Here is a 6220-nt window from a genome sequence, read left to right on the forward strand (position 1 = left end):
CAATATAGACACTGAGTGCACTTACCTGTTGATTTGATATGCCTCCTGCTTGGCAGGGTGAGGTGTGAGGCTAATACCTCACCCACAGTATACCCTTAATATTGAGTATAACTTCCCTTTTCACAGGCTGTGGTTTTCTTTACAGTCCCATTGATTGACCTACTTTCTGACCCACACCAAAGTAGTTGCACTCTTGTGTGAAACTAGCACAAGTTTCTGTATTGATTAAAGCCACTCCAATGGAAAATTCACAAGCACATTTGTCTGCAGTCCAGGTGGTTGGTTTTTAAAGCACTTATGGTGGTTTAGACTGGTGATTCTTAAAGAATTCTGGTACACTGATTTACACTGTTTACATTTAAAATATTTTAGAAACTGGTCTTTTTCCTACCATTGTCCTGTGTTCTAATATTTTTAAAAAACTCCTTGCAAGTCAGTTCTACTGTATGATGTATAACGTACTTACAACTATAATGCCACACTCAAAAATGTTGCTTCTTAAAAATTCTCCTAGTTGCTACCCTTGCTAAAAGCATCTCAGACAATACTAATATGTACATAGGTGTATATACCAAAGCACTGGTGAACAGTATGTCAAGATGTGGGGCAAAACTAGAATGGGGTACAGGCTGATGCATTATTTGCTCTTCTCAAGTAGCTAATTACTAAGAATTAGTAGCAAAGCTGTGGGAAGTCTAATGTTGTATATTGAGTTTCTGACTGTGAGAGAGTAAAAAAGTACCTCCAGTAATGTTACACTGTAGGTACTGAGTGATATGGTTACAGAGGAGCTAGAACACAGACTAACATTTTCAATGTCAGGTGCTAGTCCTGAAGTGACATAAATTAACTTTATTTTAGTGACTTCAAGAAGCTGAAGATCTAGTTTCAAGGTGAAAAGACTGACCTAAATTTTAGGTTTGAATTCTTTTAAAAGCTTGTGGAAAATCAAAATTTTAAATAACTTTTTTTCTCTTTTTTTTAACTATTCCTCAAAAAAAAAGCTGCTACTCTTTAGAACAGTAAGTTTTCAAGCCATATTTTAAAGAGGATATTGTACTGCCTTATCTTGTTGGGTCTGCAGCTCAAATACTTCATGCTCCTCTTCTAGGAACCAAGGTTCCTGATAGATGTTTGTAAACTCTTAACTTTGCAAGCAATCTTCTCTCTTTAGTTAGGAGCTCTAGAATAAGCTTTGAGGACTAATGTTGTGGCTTGGCTGGCTGCTGCTCTCAACTTCTAGAGAGACATCCCCTGTGTTTGTGCAAGTAACTCACAATGCAGCTTGTCCAATATAATTCCCATACTTTGTATGTGTGATTAGGATCATGTCTCTGTGTTAAGTTGTTCTGAGTGGTGAGTGCCAGCAAATATGCCAGCAACTTTTCTCTCCTGTAAAATACTGCAAAAAAGTCTGTGGTATTTTATTCTCTGCTTTGGTAGCAGTCCAGTCCAGCAAGGAGCTGGAGCCCTCACCTAAGAATCACAGTGGAAAAATTAAATGATGAAGCAGCATTTCTGAATCAAGATGTTCAACTGGAATCTATCCCTTTTCCTGTTTTATGGATAAAGCTTGTAAAACAGAAACACTGCTGTCTTGTGGAAATGAGTTCTAAACCTTTGATGCTCTTGAAAAGTTAGTTTCAGCTGCAAGGATTCATGTCTGATGGAAAAAAAGCTGCTTCTAAGAGGTCACAAGTGGATTTGTATAGATTCAGCACTGAAGATTGAAAATGTTAGCCTTAAACTTCATCACACACTGGATTACTCATTAGTATACTTGAAATATTTTTTTATCTTTGTATGGCATGAATTGAGATGTACACACTTTTTTAGTTTTATATCTGTTCACAAGATCTCGGGTCTGAGTGTTTATTCTTATTTCTTTTGTTATAATGTATTCTATTTTTAGGAGAAATATAGATTGCCAGTGTTTCACTTTATTGTATTTGTTTTTATTACAGCTATGGAAACAGCTGTTTTCTTCCTCACCAGTCACCTGGGAACTGAACTATCAACTAGTTGTGCTGTATAAAAAACTTCATATATACAAGATTCATGGCATCTTAAAGCATGTATGTTTGCAACAGATACTGCTGTTCAAGAAAGGAAGATGTATTTTTTTTTAATCTTTTCCATATGAAAAATGTGTTAATTTTCATAAGGTGATGAAAAAAAGAGGTTTATCTAGAAACTTGTAGCAGAGCTACTAACCATAGAGAGGTATAAAACCTGCATTAGGTGAACTCTTCCTGAATTAATAACCAATCTGATAATGAAGGTTAGATAAACACATGGACACTGAAAAGGCTCTACTAAACTATTGGTTTTGTCTCTGCTGTTCCCATACATGACCTGCCCTCCCATTTAGGGATTTCCAGTTCTTTGGCTGGATTGTCTGTGCCTGCACTATAATCAGTGGCCCTTCCCACCCACTGTAGCTTCTATGAAGATGTCCAAACCACTATGATTTATTTCTGAAGCTTTATCTAAGATGTGGTGAGCCTGGTAACTGTTCTTCAACAGCAAAGATACAGTCTTGTGCTCCAGGAGCCCCGCTGTGAGGTCAACTACAAGACATCCCCAACAAAATGGGGACAGTATCCAGTTGACTTACTCACTGCAAATGCTTCCCTTTAATCTGTGGAGAGGAATGCAAGATAGGTTTGGGGCTGTCCTTTGGAAGCCTTCCATAAAGGATAAGGTAGTCAGCATGGCCCCAGGTACTTGCTTGGAAGGAAGTTACACAGAAACTGTAAACCATTCTGCTTCCTGAATTGCTACTGAGGAATGGAGAGCTCAGAATGGGCAAGAGATTGTGTATTTTTCACTGTCTCAAACTCACTGCCTCCCACAGTTCCAATTCAGACTTTTAACAAGTGGAAAAAAATGTAAAATATGCCTTATGGTGGTTTAAGTGAGGGTAACACTGTTAACTTGTGGCCAGACATAGTTGGAAATTATCTGTCAGCAAAATTGTTTAAACAATGTCAAGGAAAGTGCATGGCCTTCATAGTACCTTAAAGAACAGCCTACTGTAATTTTTGCAGCCTATCAAGTTCTCTGTCCATGAAGGAAAAGCAGTTAGTTATTAATAACTCATTTAAATACGTCTTGTAATTAAGTTGTGGGTCAGTTTTTGACAGCTGGGCAGCGCACCATTGAATGAGGACTTGGGCCAGTTGCCTGTTTTGACAGAAAAGTACTTTTCTTTGCCCCTGGGCTCAGCCAGTCATGGTTGCAAGGCTGTGGTCAGCAGCACTGGGAGGAAATGATTTGTAAAGGTGGAGCCTGTAGTATTTGTACATGTGGTTTTTGGCCAAGGACTGGGACTGCCTCCATCTTAGAAGAACCTGATGGCAAGCAGTAGCTGTCAAACTTGAGAAGGGCTTGCCTGTACCCCCAGCTGGGGGTATGTGTGATTAAACATCTGGGTAGACTTACCAGGTGGTTTAACCTCTTGTAGATATTTCTGAGCTGTTACCAGTCTGTTAAGGGCTCTTGATGAAACCTGCAGAGAGCCATGGAGGTTATTAATATGGTCACAGTGGTGTACACCATATAAGCAGTATGTACAGGGGGGAGAAGCTTCTGGTTCTGGACAGGATTTTTCTTGAAGAATATTCACAATGATTCATTAAAATGTACTACATGCTGCCATCAGTCATGTTGTAGAGGCCCAGAAGTCATGACATTGACCTAAAAAATTAATCAGACAAATTCACAGTCTGCTTATTAATGAAGATGGTGCAGTTGTAACCTCTGTCTCAGGAAGTCCTAAATGGGTGATGATCAGAAGCTGAGTGTGTTGTACTGTGTGCTTGCCTTGGTTTTCTGCTCCTCTAGGCAGCTCCTGATGGCCACAATCTGTAATGACCATGGGGTGTGTGTTTGACTTGATGTAGAACAGCCAGTTTTGTCCCTCCCACACTGCAGGTGTTGTGTAGCAAACTCAAAAAATCAGCAGTACTTAGGGAAACTCTTAGGGCACTGTGTGCATAAAAAAAAGTGTAGCCAGCTATGCAGCCTGCCCTGCTCCTAGACTCAGGTCAGCACAACTTTGGCCTTTGGTGCATTGGCTGGGAAGGAAACTGAGAAACACAAGTCCCCTGCTACAGAAAATGTTGGATAGGCCTGAAAGGGAAAAGGGAAGAATGGTTGTTGAAATTGTGGAGAGCTGAACAAAAAAGGATCCATGAAAGGTTTTGAAATGTGTTTATTTTGTCAAGTCTAGAGACTTCTCTTTTTTAAAAAGCTCACCATTAATTAGTGAAAAACTTCTAGTGGGAACTATTCATAAAACTTTGGCAGTGATTTGCTGCCCTGAGAGATACAGGTTGTAGGCTGGGAAGCAAGGGCTGCTTAAGAAGTTTCCTTTGAGGAACTAGGATAGAATGTAACCACTTCCTGGCACTCTGCTGAAAAATGAAAGGTAGCGGAGAGCAGGATAGCTGGATGGCAGCAGATAGGACAAGCAGCTGGCAGAGCCAAAGCACTGCTGGAGTGACTCTGAAAGGACAGAGCAGCTTGTAATGCAGTTTGGATACAGCCCTGCTGCTCAGCAGGGAAGGCAGCCTCTGCTTTGGAGATGTGCAGATGTGAGATGCTTGCTGCAGGGAGGAAAGAGCAAACATAGCAACTCCTTTACCAACAAGTTACAGGACTCAAAATAGTTGTGGTTGTACTCTTTCTATCCAATTAAGTGGTGTTTGTGAAGCCATCTGTGAGAAAGGATTAAAAAAAAAAGTGCCAGGTCATGAGTTTAGTTGAATTTTCCCAGATATCTGAGTGGACTTCAACTGATGAATCAAAACTGTTGGTACCCAAGAAGGAATAGGTAAGATTTGGAGATTATCAGTGAAAATGAGGGGGAAGTTCCTAATGGCTCCTGCACTGCTGGGTCCTCTCCCAGTCCTTGTGGCTGGGTCAGGAAAGGCAGGTAAGATTTCTTGAGGATAGTAGGGTCCTCCCTCAAATGCTACCTTTTGGCCAAGAACAGCTGCTAAATTTGCTTAAGCAGAAACTGCCTACTTTTGTCTTGACTAAGCATTTCTGTTTCCCCAGCAAGCAAAATTCTGCTGGAACATGAGAAGTCAGATTGCTGACAGGAGTGCACAGTCCCAGCAAGTTGTGTGCAAGCTGAATTGTAGCCCTAAAAGCAAAACCCTCAATTAGGACTTGGACTGTGGAAATAAGGGAAGACACTGTTGTTTGCCATCATGACTGCTGCTAGTAAATGGTGCTTAAAATAGCAGTCCTGAGAAATCAGCAGTAAAATGACTGTCTCTAAAATGACAGTAAAATGTCAGTCTGAACAAAACTGCAGTGTAGTGCAAGGCTACTCGAGCTGTAATCCAGCTGAGTCATTGCCAATGGTGCATTAGGTTTGGGAGCTGAAATAGGGATTTTCATATACAGATTTCATAAACTGCCTATGAGTCAGCCTTCAAAAATATAATCAGTATCTTAATTAAATATCTGCTTCAATAAAAAACTGCTGCATACTTTTAATTACACATATCTCCTTTGGATTGTTTCTTCCCAAAAGCAGAAGCTCTGAGTGAGAAATAGGAATAAAGTAGTGGAACTGTATTTTCCATGGCTCTTGTAGAAACAATTCTACTTACTGCTCCTCCTTTCAGCATCACTAATTTTTCATTCTAGCCTTTCAGCATCTTTTCTGTCCCTGTTATTTGGCCCAAACCTTTAAACTTTGAGGTTGTTTTCTAATACTGAGAAGTGAAGGCATTAAATGTACTTCTGTCAGCCCAGTTTTATCAAAACTTTCCACTCTTTAAACTGGAATGACTGGAACAATAGCTTCAAAGGAAAACTTAAGTGTCAGTTCAGACCATAAGACCTTTTCTTCATTCTCTTTTTAAAAAGTGTTTTGGAATTTTGTAGAACAATTCAATCACAGGCTTCTTGCTATAACATGATTACAGACAATAATTCCCAGTCTCCTCTCAAAACCATGTCTGATTCTAAAGTATCTTTCCCCACATGATCTACTTTGCTGCTTTTTAATCTGAATAGCTCATTTCTGCAGTTCTTAAAATAAATGTTATCTCTCCATGAATTAATCCTTCAGATTTGATACAGCTAACCTGATGTACCTTTTAAAGCAGCTGTCCTACAACTGTAAGCAGAACTCGAGCAAGCAGGTGTGATTTGGTAGGGTTTTTTTTGTGTGTGCTGGTTAATTGTAGAACAGAAGACC

Source organism: Heliangelus exortis, chromosome 3, assembly GCF_036169615.1.
Source record: "Heliangelus exortis chromosome 3, bHelExo1.hap1, whole genome shotgun sequence".
NCBI lineage: Eukaryota > Metazoa > Chordata > Aves > Apodiformes > Trochilidae > Heliangelus > Heliangelus exortis.